Source organism: Bactrocera tryoni, unplaced genomic scaffold, assembly GCF_016617805.1.
Source record: "Bactrocera tryoni isolate S06 unplaced genomic scaffold, CSIRO_BtryS06_freeze2 scaffold_25, whole genome shotgun sequence".
In the NCBI taxonomy this organism is placed as follows: domain Eukaryota; kingdom Metazoa; phylum Arthropoda; class Insecta; order Diptera; family Tephritidae; genus Bactrocera; species Bactrocera tryoni.
In genome coordinates this window covers 18,108,221-18,128,377 of record NW_024395977.1, presented here as the reverse complement: position 1 = coordinate 18,128,377, position 20,157 = coordinate 18,108,221, and the positions used below count along the sequence as shown (strand labels likewise).

Genomic DNA, 20,157 nt, shown 5'->3' with positions numbered 1-20,157 from the left:
ATAGAGGGAGTGAGCGGCGTTATCTTCCGATTTCATTAATTTTCACACTGTCGGTAGTAGTTGTGAAAGTATTTACTCTAAGGAAATTTTGTTGTTGTGGCTGAAGTGGTTTAAGAGATATGTAAATTAATCAATGAATGGGGCGGGACCACGCCCATTTTTTCAGAATTTTTTACCCACAGGTACCCTCTGCTTCTGCAATCTCCTCTGTTAAATTAGAGTTTTATATCTTATTATGGTGCTTAGTTTGATAGGTTTTCGGTTAATGGTGTGTGGGCATGCCAGTGGTCCGATTACGCCCCTCTACGTACAAGTTTCATTAAGATGTCTCAATGTTTACAGCTTGCACGGACGGACAGACAGACAGTCCGGACAGACGGATTTCAACTCGCTTCGTCATCCTGATCATTTCTATATATACATATATATGTATACATATGTTGCAAAGGTATAAAAAAACTTTTGAGTTATGCGTACTTGAAGTAGAGGGAAAAAGGTCGTATGCTCGTAGCCACACGGTTTGTACCCTTAATTTGAAAAGTAAAAAAAATTATTATTCTTGATTAGTATGAATATAGGTATCTCATGACGGGTGCTCATAAACAAAACTAAATTTGTTAATATCTTATTATATAATTCGATAGCAATTATGACAACAAATCATTTCAATCATTTAATAAATTTTTGACATGTAGATATATTATTATCAGTTGTAATCCGATTTTTAAAATTTTTGGTTATAAGTGGTACACCTTTAAGGAGGTATTTGTGTAAAGTTTTATCTCGATTCATTCATTGGGCATTGAGGCGTGGTTGTTATTGGATTTCGCCCATTTTTACACTGTATATTTCACTTTTATCAGTTTTCAACATAAACCTTATATGGAAACAGGCGGGTGTTTAAGACGTTTTTATACATTTTCACACTGTCGGTGTAATTGTCAAAAAGTTTTGTCCTGAGCAAGCGTGGTTGATTTAGTATAAGTTTTTTTGGAAGTATATAAATTCATATTTAGGTGGGGGCTACTCCCACTTTTTAATAATTTTTCAAGTCGCAGATGCCATTACAGTTTACGCGCCACCGTCGACATGATCGCCCAGCAAAGTCAGTAATTCGAGCAACCATGAATTAGTTTCTCACCACGTTTCTTCTAGTGGATAATGCGTATTCACCTTTTGAAACCGCCGTTACATCTTTAATAATTCACAACGCTCTATGGGAAAAGAGAATGATTGTCCAAAATCAGTTTTAAAACAAATTGACAACCTTTAATATTTATTAAAAAAGCTGAATAGTTGGCATATGGCAAAAATTGGTTAAACAAGTTACAACTTATTCAATTAATGTAATCCTTATTGCGCAAGGGACAAAACCTAAAATTAAAGAACACATGGGTTGCCTTTTATATTTATATTATAACTTGATCCCAAAGTTTTGTCGTTTTTGATGGCGTACATACTCAGAGCGTTTTGACATACGCTATTTGTAACTTAAAATACAAGTATGCATAAGCTCTATGGTATAATGAATTCAATCGAGATCGTTGACTACTCTAAGACGAACTTCGTGAAGGTCGTCCAAAAATAGTCGTTGTTCTAGAATTTATTGATGGTGTGCGCAAACTGATATTGCAAGATCGGCATGTCACCTATAGTGAGATTGAGACAACTAAAGGGATTAGTGGTAAAACATACATCCAATATTGCACGAAAATTTGTTTGCAGAATATTTTTTTTAGGTTGGAAACACGTCTATGTCAACGTGAAAAGTGATGAATCATGGATTCATACGTATGAGCCCGAAAGTAAACAGCAGTCGATTGTATGGGTGTTTCAAAACGAGCCGATCCAATAAGAGATGTTCGCGGAAAAACCACTAAAACAACGCAAAACCTTAAACCATTTTTTTGCGAGTTGTTTTTCAGGAAATGTGGAAAACTAAGCGCCGAAGATGGATCACTCTTCAGTTTTTTTCGAGGTTTACTATATCGATTGAAACATCAGACCATAAGACATCTATTTTAACAGTAATCCAGCGTAAAGTCCTGACGAAAAAACAAACTAAGAGGTTAACGGTTTTCGGCACCTGAGGAGGCGGTTGATGCGTTCAGGACGCATGTTTTGGAGATACTTCAATCGAGTGGCAAAAGTGCTTCGGAAATTGGTTCAAACGGACTCAAACTTGTAAAGATCTTAATTACGAATATTTTGGAAAACAATAAATCGATTTTCGATTATTAATATTGGTTTTTATTCTCTAATTCCGAATTATAAAACGTAACCTAAGTATAGGTACATAAAGTAAATTTTATAATTCATTTGTACTTATTATGTATAATTCTTACAATAATAGCCACAAGTTGAAGGCTACTCGCGCTTATAGTTTTTCCCATAGAATTAAGCCAACTTAAATGGTATATTTTGGGAATCTGAAAATTATTAATTTCTTTTAAACAGAGCAAAGAAGCTGGAATTCGTACGTTAGTGGCCTTGGACGACCAGGGAGGTAAGTTAAAATATGTTACTCAAAACCTAAACATGTATATAACACATACATAGATAACATAAAACACTAAAAGTTATTTCAATCCCGTCATTAATTTCTATCTTAAGAGTGCGCCAACAGTGCGCCAACAGTTACGCAGTTTCTAGTGAACTTGTGACATTTTCTCAACTTTTTTTACATCTTTTTATACTCTTGCAACATGTTGCTTCAGAGCTTTGTTCACGGATGTACGTAACACCTAAAACTATTCGAGAGCGATTATATGTACATATGTGGCAACACCATAAATTTTATTAATTTTTAATTCTCAAAACATTCATGCGTTTTGCTTTATTCTATTGTATATAGTTTTGATATATCAATAATTCTTCTCTTTTGCACATCAACTGTCAAGCAGATAGCATATGCTTACTCTGCACAAAACCACGTTGGTGACCTCAGACGAAAAATGTACCTAATTTTTTAATAATACTTTAATACGTTTAAATTACGAACATGATCAATACGAGCGGCGGATACTAATAGCGACGTGAAACAGCTCAAGCCATTCTTAATTACCACCTAGAGAAAGATGATTTTTCATCAAAAATAATCATGAGTGAAGAGGCCCATTTCCATCTTAGCGGGTACGTAAATAATCAAAATTTACGCTTCTGGGGCACTGGAAATCCACGTGTAACCCACGAAGAGCCATTATCCCGCTCAAAGTCATTTTATGTTGTTCTGTTTTCGCTTAGGGAGTCATCGGACCTTTTTTCTTCGAAGACGTCGCGGGCCAAACGGTTACTGTGAGTGGTGAGCGCTTTAGAGCAATGATCAACGAGTTGATAAATTGGGATTGGAAAACATCTGGTTCCAACAGACGGTGCAATGGCACACACTGCACGTGCCACAAACGATATGCTGAAGGATGCATTTCCCGGGCGCCTAATCTCCTGTTTTGGCGATTTGCACTGGCCAGCAGGATTGCCTGATTTGACCGCTCCAGACTTCTTTTTGTGGGACTTTTTGAAGTCGCGGGTTTATGTCAACTAGCCTCAGACTCTTGCAGCTCTTAAAGACAATATCCGTCAAGAATGTGAGGACCTATCGCCGGAAGTTCTGGCCAAAGTGATGGAAAATGCCATAAAAAGGGTTCAAATGACAATCAACTGTGGCGGCGGCAATTTACATGATATCATATTCTCGACTTGATTAAAAAAAAAATGAAAAAGATCAAATAAAAATAATCCACAAGCAGAATCAAAGTTTTTCATTTTTTTATTTGCAGAAAGCGTTTTATCAGGTGCCTATTAACCCCGATGATATCTGTAAAACCGCCATTACGACGCCGTTTGGCCTTTTTGAATTCAGCCGTATTGTGTTCGGATTAAGAAATGTTACGCAGACATTCCAGTATTATATTAACTAAGTACTTCGAGGCTTGGATTTTACATTTGCGTATTTAGATGATGCTTGCATCGCATCAAAATTTATTGATGAACACAAACTACGTCGGCAATACCATAAATGTTGTAGGTAGTTTTGATATATCAACAAATCTTCCTTTTGCACATCAACTGCCAATTAGGTAGCACGTCCCTACTCCGCACATAATCACTTATACAACCGTCAAAAAAAGTATTCGACACATAGCGACTTCTGCGAATATTGATGCATAAAAATAATGTTATCAACAAAAACAAACAACTTTTGAATGGTTTGGTACAAATATGCTTTCAGCTTCTATTCTGGAAATTATTGTAACTACAAAAACAATATAAATCAGAAAGCTAATGGTATTAATGTTCAAAAAGAGTGAAGCAATCAAAATAAGTATTCGATATTTATCAAGTACTCAATGAAAACGTAAAAAAGTGAAAAATTTATATTTTGCTGTTTTTTCTCCGCGACGAATAACTTCCCGCAAACGTCTTTGCATCGATTTCACCAAGTTTTTTGTTACCTCAGTAACGGTTTTAAGCCATTCCGCTTTCAAGACCTTCTCCATCTGATTTTTGTTGGTAAAGTGACGCTCTCTCAATCGTTTCTCCAAATTGCTCCACAAGTGCTTAATCGGGTTGAGATCCGAACTTTTATAACTTTCTGAGCTTAATGTTTCGGATCATTTTCTTGATAGTACTGATAATCTTATTCAATTCTCAATTTTCTAAAATTTTATTTTAAAATATTTATGTAATATATGTGATCCATACTTCCATTAATTGGCACAATGTTTCCCACTCCTGAAGACGCCATACACCCCCAAGCAATTATACCGCCACCGCCATGGTTTACCGCAGAAACCATACATATTTCGTTCTTCCAACTCCTTATTTCGCTTTCTGTATACTATTAATCTGCCGTCACATACAAGGACATTAAATTTCAAAAGTTCGAGTTCGTAGATGGGCGTAATCGGAACACTGTCACGCCCACAAATCGCCATTAACCGAAAACCTATAAACTGCCATAACTAAGCACCTAATTAAGATATGCAACTCTTATTTGACACAGGGATCGCAGTAGCAAGAGGCACCTGTGGGAAAAAATTTACAAAAGGTGGGCGTTGCCCCGTCCCCCAATACGTTTAATGTACATGTCTCCTAAACTAACAAAGCTACAACAACCAAACTCATCACGAATACTATAAGAACTTCTCCCTATGGTGTGAAAATGGACGAAATCGGAAAAACGCGTTCACTCCCCATATAACGGTACTGTTTAAAACTACTAAAAGCGCTATAAATCAATAACTAAATGCGCCAGAACTATAAAACTTGACGCTGAGATGGTATGACGGGCATAATAGATCCCGGGGTAAAAATTTAACGATCGCCTACTTTTTGCTGAAAACCCATATTTCGAAACCCGACTGACGGATATCAACAAAATGTGGTATGTGTTATGTTTTTTATATTTCTATGACTTCCCAGACCCCATATACATACCTAATATAAAGATTTTCGAACTTCTGGGTGACTTTGTACCGCATCAATCAGCCAATATGCGAGCTATCTCAAAGAAAATAAAAGAGCGTGTTTTGCTTATAACAGTATATCTTTGTGCCTAAAATAGAAAAATTTGAGGGAAAACTTGACTTACCCCCCATTTAACTAATATCAGGATTTTCGAACATCCGACTGACTTCACTCTATATCAGTGTTTCCCAAAGTGGGCGATAACGCCCCCTTGTGGGCGCTGCAGCTGTCAAGGGGGGCGGTAAGAGACCCAGAAAGAAAATGGGGGCGTTGTGTAGAGGCCTGGGGGGTTATTTGTTTTTTATGAGCTCTCGACTTTCAACAACAAATTGTGAACATCAACTAATATGAATTAAAAGATTGCTCAAACTCGGTTAGTAGTTCAGACATATGTATATCTGTCCTTTTTTATTGAATATAGAAAAAATTAAAATCATATCAATCGGTCGGTCCGTTTCAAAACGGGGCATCTCAACAGGATAGAATTTATAGAATACTAACTGTCAAACGTATTGCTATTGCCATTGCCAAATCTGTATGTGGGCATTTGCTATCATAATATAATCATTTGCGCAAAGGTGTAGGATAGGTAGGTTCGAGCTGATGTAGCGCATGCTTTGAGCTCTTGAATAATTTATTTTATCACTTGCGAAATGACGTCGGGTAGGTAGCTGATGTAGCGCACGTTTTGAGCTTTTGAACTCCTTAAATCTTTTATGTGTAAAATAAAAAAAAGGATCTTTATCATTTCTTACAAATGTATTTCTGGGGAAAATAAGATAATAAGAAAAGGAGAAAGATCCTTTTTTACAAATGTATTTCTGGAAAAAATAAGATAATACGAAAAGGAGAAAGATCCTTTTTTTGCAAATGTATTTCAGGGGAAAATAAGATAATACGAAAGGGGGAAAGATCCTTTTTTTACAAATATATTTCTAAGAAAAATAAGAATTCATATTTTTGGACTACTATATAATAATTGTGCTTAAGCATTCCTATATAAACAATGTAATATTTATTTTATATTCATTTGTGGTTTTGCGCGCAATAGATGAGCATTACGCCTCCTTTACACTACTCGCGAAGTTAAACGTATTTCTCAAAGCAAAACAATGTCGGAAGTAAAAAAGAGGAGACGGTAATACTGTGCGGAATACATTCAATTCGGATTCATTGAAAATCGCACAAACCCATCCTCGCCTTTGTGTCTTCTATGTCTAAAAACATTTTCGAATGAATGAAGCCTTCAAGACTGCAAGATCATTTGAATAAAATGCATCCAGATAAGAGAGACAAGAATGTAGCATATTTTCAAGACTTAGAGAAGAAGCATAATACTCAGCCAAGTGTAGCAAAACTATTTTCGGCGGCTGTTTAGCAAGATGACGACGGACTTCAAGCTTCGTACAATATCTCTTTGTTAATTGCTCATAAAGGCAAACCACATAACATTGGAGAAGAGTTAATATTGCCAGCAATAAATGAAGTAATAACTACCGTGCTTCATAAACCGGCCGCAGATATTAAAAATTCCTTTGAGTAATAATTCTGTGCAAAGACGAATTGATGAAATGGCTGAAAACATTGAAGAATCATTGTGCGATCACCTGAGGACAAGTCAATTCTCAATTCAGGTCGATGAGCCCACTTTACCAACTAATGAAGCATTGTTGCTGTCTTACGTGAGGTTTATTAAAGATGAGAAAATATGTGAAGAACTATTATTTGCTAGAAATTTAAAAACCGATGCAAAAGGCGAAACCATATTCAATATGTTGGAAAAGTTTTGCGATGAGAAAGAGATTCCTTTGAAAAAAATTATTTCAATAGCTACGGATGACGCTCCGGCTAAGATAGGGTGCCATAAAGGCTTAATAGCTCACTTAAAAAATAAAATTCCAGATGTCCTTGGTGTACATTGCGTTATTCATAGACAACATTTAGTTGCTAGAAACTTAAGTGAAAAACTATTTCAATCACTGCAATATGTCATCAAAGCAGTCAATAAATCAAAAATCCGCAACAGCTCTTTGAATGATAGATTATTTTATCAGCTTTGTGTTACTAATGACGCGGAAACTAAAGATACAGAATTTCAAGACAAGGTCATAACAACAAAGAATGATATAGCTTACATGACAGACCTGTATAAATTGTTCAACGACATGAATCTCCAACTGCAAGGCGATAAACTAAATTTAATTAAAACAAATAACGTCGTTGCTGCTTTCGCAGCCAAACTGCTTCTACACAAAATGAATCTGGGCGTGAGTTTCACAATTTTCCGAATTTATCAGTATCATGCAGTAACGACGAATTGTTTGCCTAGTGCCCACATTTGGAAAACCTCCACATTGACTTCACCGAACGATTCCAGGACATTTTGAACTTGGGAATACCAGACTGGGTGTTGGATCCGTTTTCAAATGTCAAGACAGCAATGTCACCTCAGCTGGAAGAAGAACTTATAGAATTGACAACAAACGAGGAAATAAAAATCAAGTTCAAAAATGGTTACCAAGAATTTTGGCTACAAAAACCGATCTCGCAATTGTACCCTGTATTGTGGTCAATCGTTCAACGATTCTTGATAGCATTCTCATCGTCATATTTGTGTGAACGTGGATTTAGTGCTGTGACAACACTGCTTACTAAAATAGAAATCGTTTGCTTGTTACCAAACGTGGCGACTTGCGACTGTTCTTGAGTAAATTGGAACCTGATAATAACTTATTAAACAGCATCAGATTCATCCTTCACATTAGTTTTTATATATGGATCGATTATTTTAGTTTTATTTTTAATAAAAGATTCTCTGTTTTAAAAAACTATAAAGTTGTGTTTCAATAATCATTCTTATTGGCAGGTGGAGCCCGTAAGAGTTAACTTGAGACCTAAGCGCCGTTGTATGTTACCTATTGCGCTCAGGTTTCAAGTTGCTGGTTATAGTAAAAGTTTCGTTTAGAGTTCTCCGTTAATATACATATATAGGTCACAATAATCAATTTGAAGTTATGGTGGTTTTTAAATAGGTGTAAAAATGGGGGCGCTAAATAAATATTTGTTCTCAAAGGGGGCGGTAGACAAAATAAGTTTGGGAACCACTGCTCTATATGTTTAGTGTTTTAGTATGTGACACGTTAATAGTATGTGGTTTTAGGAAAAATAGATAAAATCGAGTTTGTCAGTATAGGAGTTTTATATAGTATATGTATATGTACATATATACTGGGAGGATGGAGTCATGTGTAGAAGTTCACGCAAGTGAGGAAAGTTCTTTGATCTCCATTTACATGACCAGAAACTATTTTTTTTACATATGGCTCAAGCAGCTCATAACTTCCGGTCTTCGACCAAATATCTGGGTAGCCTAAGAAAATCCGTTTGTAGGCAAGCTAAAGTGAGAAGGTGAAACATCCCCTGCATAGGGTTGTGCGCTGGGTTTGGGACCCGCCACGTAAAAAGCCTACCCCAATGAAAAACGACAAACAGCCTCGGATGAGAAACCCCTCTTTTGATGACGACCATGGCAAACGAAATAAGGACAACGATAAAAAAATCAACAACCGACCAGATATTCACCATGCGCCAAATCTTGGAAAAGACCCGTGAAAGGAGAATCGACACACACCACCTCTTCGTCGATTTCAAAGCTGCGTTCGACAGCACGAAAAGAACTGCCTCTTTGCCGTGATGTCTGAATTTGGTATCCCCGCAAAACTAATACGGCTGTGTAAACTGACGTTGAGCAACACGAAGAGCTCCGTCAGAATCGGGAAGGACCTCTCCGAGCCGTTCGATAGCAAACGAGGTTTCAGACAAGGCGATTCCCTATCGTGTGACTTTTTCAACCTGCTTCTGGAGAAAATAGTTCGAGCTGCAGAACTTAGTAGAGAAGGTACCATCTTTTATAAGAGTGTACAGCTGCTGGCGTATGCTGATGATATTGATATCATCAGCCCTTAACACCCGCGCCATTAGTTCTGCTTTCTCCAGACTAGAACAAGGAAGCAAAACAAATGGGTCTGGCAGTGAACGAGGGCAAGACGAAATATCTCCTGTCATCAAACAAACAGTCGTCGCACTCGCGACTTGGCACTCACGTCGCTGTTGACAGGCATAACTTTGAAGTTGTAGATAATTTCGTATATTTAGGAACCAGTATTAACACCACCAACAATGTCAGGCTGGAAATACAACGCAGGATAACTCTTGCCAACAGGTGCTACTTCGGACTAAGTAGGCAATTGAAAAGTAAAGTCCTCTCTCGACGAACAAAATCCAAACTCTATAAGTCGCTCATAATTCCCGTCCTGCTATATGGTGCAGAGGCTTGGACGATGTCAACAACTGATGAGTCGACGTTGCGAGTTTTCTAGAGAAAAGTTCTGCGAAAGATTTATGGTCCTTTGCGCGTTGGCCACGGCGAATATCGCATCCGATGGAACAATGAGCTGTACGAGATATATGACGACATCGACATAGTTCAGCGAATTTAAAGACAGCGGCTACGCTGGCTAGGTCATGTTGTCCGGATGGATGAAAGTATTCGACGCAGTACCCGCCGGGGGAAGCAGAGGAAGAGGAAGACCTCCACTCCGTTGGAAGGACCAAGTGGAGAAGGACCTGGCTACGCTTGGAATATCCAATTGGCGCCACGTAGCGAAAAGGAGAAACGACTGGCGCGCTGTTGTTAACTCGGCTATAATCGCGTAAGCGGTGTCTACGCCAATTAAGAAGAAGAAAAAGAAGAATGAAAAAGATAAAACAGCCTCGGATGAGAGACCCCCCTTTTCATGGCCAACGAAATAAGGACTACGATTTAGGGGCACCCACCTGGAATGTCCGGTCCCTTAATTGGAAAGGTGCCGCTGCCCATCTGGTTGATGTCCTCGTTAGAGGGAAGGCTGACATCACCGCCGTCCAAGAAATGCCATGGTCGGGACAAGGACTGAGACGAGTAGGTCCATGTGGCATTTACCACAGCGGCCATATAAAGGAGCGCAAATTTGGTGTGGGATTCGTGGTGGAAGAGAGACTCCGTCGCCGAGTACTGTCATTCACCCCGGTGGATGAACGTCAAGCCACAATCCGCATCAAAGCGAAGTTCTTCAAAATATCACTGATTTGCGCCCACCCCCGACGGAAAAGAGAACGATGCAACGAAAGATGCCTTCTATGAGCGCTTGGAGCGCACCTATGACAGCTGCCCCGCCACGATATCAAAATCGTGCTTGGCGACTTTAATGCCAGGGTGGGCAAAGAAGGTATCTTTGGCATTACGGTCGGTAAATTCAGCCTCCACGGGGAAACATCACCAAATGGATCGATGCTGATTGACTTCACCGGGGCCCGAAATATGGTTATCTGTAGTACTAGATTCCAGCATAAGAAAATTCATTAAGCCACCTTGCTGTCTCCTGATCGAAAAACCACCAACCAGATCGATCCTGTTGTGATAGACGGAAGACACGTCTTCAGTGTTTTAGATGTGCATGCGCTCCAAGGTCTTAACATCGACTCGGACCATTATCTTGTTGCAGCCCAGATTCGCACCCGCCTCTGTGCAGCAAAAAACGTACTTCAAAAAACACAAAGAAGTTTCGACGTCGAGAAGCTGCAATCACAACAATTAGCCGAACGATTTTGTACTCGACTTGCATTCCTGTTCTCTGAGAGCACAGCTGCAACCGAAACCATTGGTTTTCGGAAAATGCAAAAGAACAGCTGGTACGACGAGGAGTGCCGTGTCGCAGCGGAGAGAAAACAAACTGAACCAATCACTTTATCTTTTTTCATCCACCTCTGATTTTTAATTACGATTTTTATATCATTCTATTCAATCCAGATATCCACACGATGGCGATCGAATATAATAATTGTAATACATTACAATTTGAAAATTATCATATGTACACCCATCCAAACAAAAAGCGCAGGAAATGTTTTTTTACAAATTAAACGGTATTGGGTATTGCCTGGATTCCCATACAGCAAACATACGGCTATGCAGGGACACTTTTTAGATATTTTGATTTACATTTCATTAACCTGAAAGCATTCGCTTATGTGATTAGCCCTTGTAAATCGTGTCTTCTATTAAATAAAACTAAATCATGCCTAAACAAACGCAAATTAACTTTGCGGTAGCGCGGAGAGGGTTTTTAAAAATAAACTACTATCTCCCTCTTGACTACAATCGAAAGTGTTCTTTATTTCATGATGCACTTATTTGCAGGTTATAATATTGTTTACTTAATACTAACTGCGCAGTTCAGACCTTATTGGAAAGAACTCGAATTTCTTAATATATGTTTATAAATTGAAGCTGACTCAGCTTTGTTTATTTCTTTTTAATTCAATTAAGGCTTTACGGATTTCTTATTACAGTTTTTGTTTATATTACCAGTTATGCTATTGAGCTAAGGGCAATGTTAACTCCCCCTCTCTTTAAGAGAATCTCTAGAATTCTGTCATTAGATGGGTCAAGTTATCAATTTCAAAAGTAAGTTTATTTAACATTTCTTCTTGCATTCTTGATTTTCCATTTTCCTTCCAATTTACAATTAATTTGAACAGTTTAAGAACTACGTATACTGCTATAATTATAATTGTGATAGTTATGAAAATCCAATGTGGAGGGTGTGATTTTATGTAATTTTTTACGGAATTAATAAAATTTATATTTTCAAATTTTAAATCATAATCCTCAGATATATTTAATAATTTCAAAATTATTCAAATCTCTAGTTTTAACATATTCCCAAATTTTTGAGTCTGTATTTTCATAAGATATGTTATCAATATTTGTTTGATTTTTAAATGTAACAAGGTAAACTCCTTTTACCGATTGACCATCAATAGTATGGTTTCCTCAAACTAATATAGCACCTTATTTAATTTAATCTATTTCTTTATTTCTTTCTCGAATCTTTTTTCATTTGGCTTTTTTACCAGCTAAAATTTCTGATAAACAAGTATTTGTATTTTCAATTCTACAATAAAAGTTTACCAATTCTTTTTTACAATTTTTTACATATACTTTAATGTATTTTCATTACATTTTGCGATTTCTTTTTCTAGTATTATCTTACCATCTATTTGAGCAATTGCTCTTATTTCATAAAATTTACAATCCAAGATAATTTTCGGGTATTTAATATAAATAACAATTAAATCCTTATTTTGTAAAATTTGAAATGTGGAAATATCCATTATGTCAGTCATTGTCAGTATTTCATTCTCATTTTTTGTTATATTTTCAATTTCGTTCAAATGCAAAATTGCCGGATTTAAAATTCCTATTTTCCCCATTATTGTTGTACTCGTATTAACTGAGTTTTGCAATTCCACCATTAAAAATTTATTCCTTCCTTTTTTCATTAGTTCAACATCTGCCTTCTCGTGTATACATACTTTCTACCGTTTCTGTAAATTGAGTAATGATTTTATAAAGTTTTGAGTTTGTCGTCAATTGTTTATTATCGTTTTCAATTAGTTCGTTCATTTAATTATTTATTAACACTAGATCGTTATGTTCTGGTGTACCTGCTAACTATTTCCATAATGTTCCTAAATCGTTTATTCCCCTATTGTGTCTGGTATCTGTTTTTGTAATTGTCTTAACAAAGTTAAGTCTATAAGTTCCATTTCTGGAACCTTTCCAAATTTTTCATATCAAATAAATAATTTTTGTCAACTTCTTCTAAGCTATTGTACCTCATTTTACCATAATAATAACTATACCCTGAACAGGGTATATTAAGTTTGTCACGAAGTTTGTAACACCCAGAAGGAATCGTCGGAGACCCTATAAAGTATCTATATATTATTCTAAGACAAGGCGCTTATTTCCAGAGATCTACAAAACGTACAGAGACAAATAATACATCAAATTAAAGTGTGCGATCTGAAACTTTGCACAAATTTTACAGATTTTAAATTCATTGAACCACTTTTTGATATATTTGCGTTTAAAGTTCTTCAATTTTTACATTAAGCTAATATAAGCAGCGCTTCTACAGAAAAGAGCATATATGTAAGAGAATGAATAATTAAAAATGTTTCTGTCATTTGCTTTCGTTACACACATACCCACATACGCGAAGGCGCAAGTGCGAAATCTAACAACAACAATGTTGTCTGCTCGGTAGCAAAATGACAATAAGCATAGATAACTTGATACGAGACACTTTGGTTCGAGAGAGAGCTGTCAAAACTCGCATTTTTTATAACATTTGCCAATGATGCCACTGCTGAAAAATATTAACTTGGGTATCTAATAAATTATACAAAACACTAAATTAAACACTTTGAAAATGCATACATACATATATATGTTAATGCTAAAATGCAAAATCATTAATTAATTTACATAAACATTTATTTTGCCAAAATATGTTCGCACAGTTTCATTTCACACTAATTTCGTCAAGTAATTATAGCGCTGCTTTTCTGGCATCCCGCCTTTTTCACTAACTGCTGGTTGACGGCACCCTGATTGTGTTTTGTTGCCAGCTCAGAAAACAGATCAGCTGCAAGCGAGAGAGCAAGAAAAGAGATTTTAATCAAGTTATCTATGACAATAAGAGAATGACGAATATTACAAATTACAAATGTTGAGTGCATTCTATCAGGATATATTTATTATATATATATCTTAGAAAGGTATTTCTACTTGAATGTACCGTATAAATTATGTACAGACACCTTCATAGTCCTAAATCAGGAATAAAACGCGCGCTGCTCTAACGTAAATTTCTCGTTTCTGCGAAGGCCAGTTGCGTGGAATTTGAGTGGTGGGGAAACAGGGCGCTCTCTGAATTGCTTTATACTTCAGGCACGTTGGAGAATGCCGTGAAACGAATATAAGCTGTATAGTTTCAGTTTCCGTCAGGAATAATGGGATGCCCAACTTATTTCAGTGTGAGAGCGCCTCAAAATAAACGTTTTTTATAACATTTTCCATTATGGCCAGATCGTACAAAATAGCAATTTTTGGGCATTTATTAACCCAACACCCAACATTTAGTACGTATAAAAATTACTAAATAGTGGTTATTTATTATATGGAGAAACTATTTAAAACTTTTTAAAGAATATTAGAACAACTGACTTTTGTCCTTTCAATATCCAATAAAAGGATTTAAGCTTGTTAGCTCTCAATCATTAAATGTTTTTAATCATTTTCCATTGAAAATAAAACTATGATGCTTCAAATTACAAAACGTTTCATAAAATATCTTTAAATTTCACAAATTTATTTAATATTCATTGTTTTACATTTTTTATAAGAGGTCTTGAACGATGCAACAAATCCCTCCGTTTATATATTTTTTTGGTAAGATTTCAATCTGGCCATCGCTCGTTTCCAATTGCTAAACGGCAAAACCTCCCCAATCCAGTCAACTGTCAAAGTTTAGGTGGTTTTGACGTTTAGCAGTTGTTCTCTCACTTCCAGTGACAGAGGAGTTGGGCATCCCATTATTCCTGGTTTCTGTCGTTGACTCGAAGAAGCCAGATATATTGCTGCAGTCACTCCAGTCAGTTTGGATAAACAGCATAAATTAAAAAGCGACAGTAGCTACTGGGCTTTCAGTCGTCCTTTTAGTTCTAAAATGTTAACTTTTAGCTCGGTAATATCGGAAAACAAAAATTTTAATTACATTAGATATATACTGTTATACTATACTGTTCTAAAGGGGATGCCTAAATAAGCTAAATTTGATTAAGAATATTATTGCGTTTTAAGAAGTTATATACATACGTGCATAATGTTGACATGGCTAGGTGTAGATAACGCTCTTGTTAAGTTAATGTTGCCGGTGCGGTCGGACTCCGTGATGTTCGGACATTGGGCAATCATGTGTTGTACTGTGTTGCTCCCACCACACAGAGGACAGCAGAATGGATTACCTCTAGGTAAAAGATGAGAATGAGTAAATATTGTATACCCCAGCCTAAGACGAATGTATGGCTTCAGAACATTTGCTGGCAAACTTGCTGGATAAGAAGGTGTAACTCTCTTTGGGTTTAATTTGCAGTAGTGATGCCCTTGGATTGCCCAATCAGTTAAATCGAGTTTAAGTCTTTCGTTTTTTATTGCGTTGTGCAGATCGGATTTGGTCAGACGGTTAAGAGTTAGTGCAGGAGACTTTATCACATTTTTGGCAGCGGTGTCAGCTCGTTCGTTTCCTAAGATTCCGACATGACTAGGCATGTGCATTACATATCGATACTCGTAGTTAGTTATTTATTGCAATACTAATAGAAGTCAATCAAGGAGAACGAGTCGCCAAAGACTTGATCAGCGATTATAAAGGATTTTGCTTGAAATATAACCATGGATAGATTTTTCCCAACTTTACTCTTGGCGAAGACTCTGTTGCATTGGAAACTTACTATTGTCGGTACATTGGAAAAAGCTAAAACGTTTATACCTCAAGAAATGAAACCGTCAAGGTCTAGAGAAGTACTGTCAACTCTTTTTGGATTTCATGAAAAAGCTACTATCTTCTAGTACGTTCCAAAGAAAAACAAAGCTGTAATACTTCTTCCCAGTACGAAGCACTATGATTTTGAAAATTCTGATGCAGCTCACAAAAAACAAGAAATGATTTTTTTTTATAATGACACCATGGATCAAATGTGTTCGAGATACCCCACCCAACGGCGAACGCAGATGGCTGCTGGCTTTCTTTTTCAATATCCTCGACATTGCAGGTGTAGCTGCTTATGTCATCTACTATGAGAATAACAGCATGATTCGCAAGAAAACAAACAGACGAAGGCTTTTCCTTCGACATTTGTCAGAAGAATTAGCAATGCCTATGATCGAAGAGCGAGCCCCGAATCAGCAAATAATGTGAACCCACTCTACCAAAGTCGCAGTCGAAAGTTTCTTTGAAAGGCCAATAGTAGGAGGTGGTACCCAGAAATGACCAACGTCGAGACGCCACTGGGAGAAGAGAGCTGTTGTTGGATCTTGTTACATTTGTAACGAGCAGCCTATTCGCAAACGCCGAAAGACACGGAAACCCTGGTTTGAGTGCGATAAGCCCGTATGCGACCAGCATTCGGTGAACATTTCTAAATGTTTACATTGCAATGAGTGATTTTTAATTTTTCTTAATTTTTTAATTAATTCTTAAAATTTAGTTATTCAAATTTACTTGTTCAAATTGTTACTTATATTTCACTGTGCAAAAAGTAAAAAATTTATTTCTTTTTTGTAACTTCATGTCGCAAAATAAAATTATTATTATTATTATATACAGTATATTTTATCAATAAATAATTAAAAATGAACATAAATTGTTATAGTTATCATATAGATACTTATTTACTCCATTTAGATATAAAATAAAATTATAATCATAATGTAAGTATTACACGAACTGCGCCGAACTTCTGTCGGGGTACCCGGTGGCTGAGAAGTGTTTTTGCTTTTATTTTCAAATGTAACATTTCTGAAGTAATCGGTTAAACCATGGTGATCTAAAAGGATTTTGGATATATTACCAGTTATGCTATTGAGCTAAGGGCAATGTTAACTCGCAGATTGTCACTGATATTATTATTTATATCAATTCGCAAAATAGCAGGACAGCATTTTAACAAAAGATCAGTGCGACGTTGTTTGAAAAAATACCGTAAAACTGACGAACTAGGGGGGAAGAAAGTAAAGCACTAGTTTAAGGGAAGTCCGTGCTACCTTAAAAACAAGTTAACAATAACTTTAATAAAGCAGCTGAGATTAAAGTAGGGTTGGACGAATCATTAAGTAATGATGTTTTAATTCGAATAGTTCAAAATCAGCTTAACGAGGTGGGAATGTTAAGAAGAAAAGCCACTGGTGACCATAAAAATGAAAGAAAAGCCGTTAATTTGGGCTAAAAAGAAACTTAACTGGACGCAGACCAAGTGGAAATCTGTAATGTTTCTAACGAGTTGAAGCTTAACCATTATTTGACCTAATGGTTATCATGCAGTTCGTTGCAGACCTGGTGAACGATTGCAGAAAATTGCTTTCTTTCTACTATGAAACATTCTTCCTATATAATTGTATGCGAATGCATTTTCAAGTACAAATCGGAATCAATTTTAAGATTAGAGGGCTCAGCATTTTAAAAATATTATAATGGAGGGAGTGATATCTAGCCTGATGCTTCTAACCGAAAATTATTCAAGCCCTATTTCTAAGGTAATTCTACACCTTGATATCACACTTGGTAAGTTAGGCATGATGGTTTTTAACTTGCGTAATTTTTATACTCTTGTAACCAGTTTCTAGAGTATCACCTAAAACTAAACGGGCTATATATGTACGTATAAATGATCAGGATAACGAGGATCCGGTTGACTTGGGTATCTAATAAATTATACAAAACACTAAATTAAACACTTTGAAAATGCATACATACATATATATGTTAATGCTAAAATGCAAAATCATTAATTAATTTACATAAACATTTATTTTGCCAAAATATGTTCGCACAGTTTCATTTCACACTAATTTCGTCAGATAATTATAGCGCTGCTTTTCTGGCATCCCGCCTTTTTCACTAACTGCTGGTTGACGGCACCCTGATTGTGTTTTGTTGCCAGCTCAGAAAACAGATCAGCTGCAAGCGAGAGAGCAAGAAAAGAGATTTTAATCAAGTTATCTATGACAATAAGAGAATGACGAATATTACAAATTACAAATGTTGAGTGCATTCTATCAGGATATATTTATTATATATATATCTTAGAAAGGTATTTCTACTTGAATGTACCGTATAAATTATGTACAGACAAATTCATAGTCCTAAATCAGGAATAAAACGCGCGCTGCTCTAACGTAAATTTCTCGTTTCTGCGAAGGCCAGTTGCGTGGAATTTGAGTGGTGGGGAAACAGGGCGCTCTCTGAATTGCTTTATACTTCAGGCACGTTGGAGAATGCCGTGAAACGAATATAAGCTGTATAGTTTCAGTTTCCGTCAGGAATAATGGGATGCCCAACTTATTTCAGTGTGAGAGCGCCTCAAAATAAACGTTTTTATAACATTTTCCATTATGGCCAGATCGTACAAAATAGCAATTTTTTGGGCATTTATTAACCTAACACCCAACATTTAGTACGTATAAAATTACTAAATAGTGGTTATTTATTATATGGAGAAACTATTTAAAACTTTTAAAGAATATTAGAAACAACTGACTTTTTGTCCTTTCAATATCCAATAAAAGGATTTAAGCTTGTTAGCTCTCAATCATTAAATGTTTTTAATCATTTTCCATTGAAAATAAAACTATGATGCTTCAAATTACAAAACGTTTCATAAAATATCTTTAAATTTCACAAATTTATTTAATATTCATTGTTTTACATTTTTTTATAAGAGGTCTTGAACGATGCAACAAATCCCTCCGTTTATATATTTTTTTGGTAAGATTTCAATCTGGCCATCGCTCGTTTCCAATTGCTAAACGGCAAAACCTCCCCAATCCAGTCAACTGTCAAAGTTTAGGTGGTTTTGACGTTTAGCAGTTGTTCTCTCACTTCCAGTGACAGAGGAGTTGGGCATCCCATTATTCCTGGTTTCTGTCGTTGACTGAAGAAGCCAGATATATTGCTGCAGTCACTCCAGTCAGTTTGGATAAACAGCATAAATTAAAAAGCGACAGTAGCTACTGGGCTTTCAGTCGTCCTTTTAGTTCTAAAATGTTAACTTTTAGCTCGGTAATATCGAAAACAAAAATTTTAATTACATTAGATATATACTGTTATACTATACTGTTCTAAAGGGGATGCCTAAAATAAGCTAAATTTGATTAAGAATATTATTGCGTTTTAAGAAGTTATATACATACGTGCATAATGTTGACATGGCTAGGTGTAGATAACGCTCTTGTTAAGTTAATGTTGCCGGTGCGGTCGGACTCCGTGATGTTCGGACATTGGGCAATCATGTGTTGTACTGTGTTGCTCCCACCATACAGAGGACAGCAGAATGGATTACCTCTAGGTAAAAGATGAGAATGAGTAAATATTGTATACCCCAGCCTAAGACGAATGTATGGCTTCAGAACATTTGCTGGCAAACTTGCTGGATAAGAAGGTGTAACTCTCTTTGGGTTTAATTTGCAGTAGTGATGCCCTGGATTGCCCAATCAGTTAAATCGAGTTTAAGTCTTTCGTTTTTTTATTGCGTTGTGCAGATCGGATTTGGTCAGACGGTTAAGAGTTAGTGCAGGAGACTTTATCACATTTTTGGCAGCGGTGTCAGCTCTGTTCGTTTCCTAAGATTCCGACATGACTAGGCATGTGCATTACATATCGATACTCGTAGTTAGTTATTTATTGCAATACTAATAGAAGTCAATCAAGGAGAACGAGTCGCCAAAGACTTGATCAGCGATTATAAAGGATTTTGCCGAAATATAACCATGGATAGATTTTTCCCAACTTTACTCTTTGGCGAAGACTCTGTTGCATTGAAACTTACTATTGTCGGTACATTGGAAAAAGCTAAAACGTTTATACCTCAAGAAATGAAACCGTCAAGGTCTAGAGAAGTACTGTCAACTCTTTTTGGATTTCATGAAAAAGCTACTATCTTCTAGTACGTTCCAAAGAAAAACAAAGCTGTAATACTTCTTAGTACGAAGCACTATGATTTTGAAAATTCTGATGCAGCTCACAA

At 36.3% G+C, this 20,157-nt stretch overlaps 1 protein-coding gene across 1 annotated transcript in view; it reads left to right on the top strand.

Moving 5' to 3' along the window:
* Nucleotides 1-2,451: 2,451 nt before the first annotated feature.
* LOC120780914 (synaptosomal-associated protein 25) overlaps nucleotides 2,452-20,157 on the top strand; it is a 62,047-nt gene continuing 44,341 nt past the window's right edge. The window contains exon 1 of the mRNA XM_040113145.1: nucleotides 2,452-2,506. The gene's annotated coding sequence lies outside the window, so the exon portion shown is untranslated. The remainder of the gene's footprint in view (nucleotides 2,507-20,157) is intronic.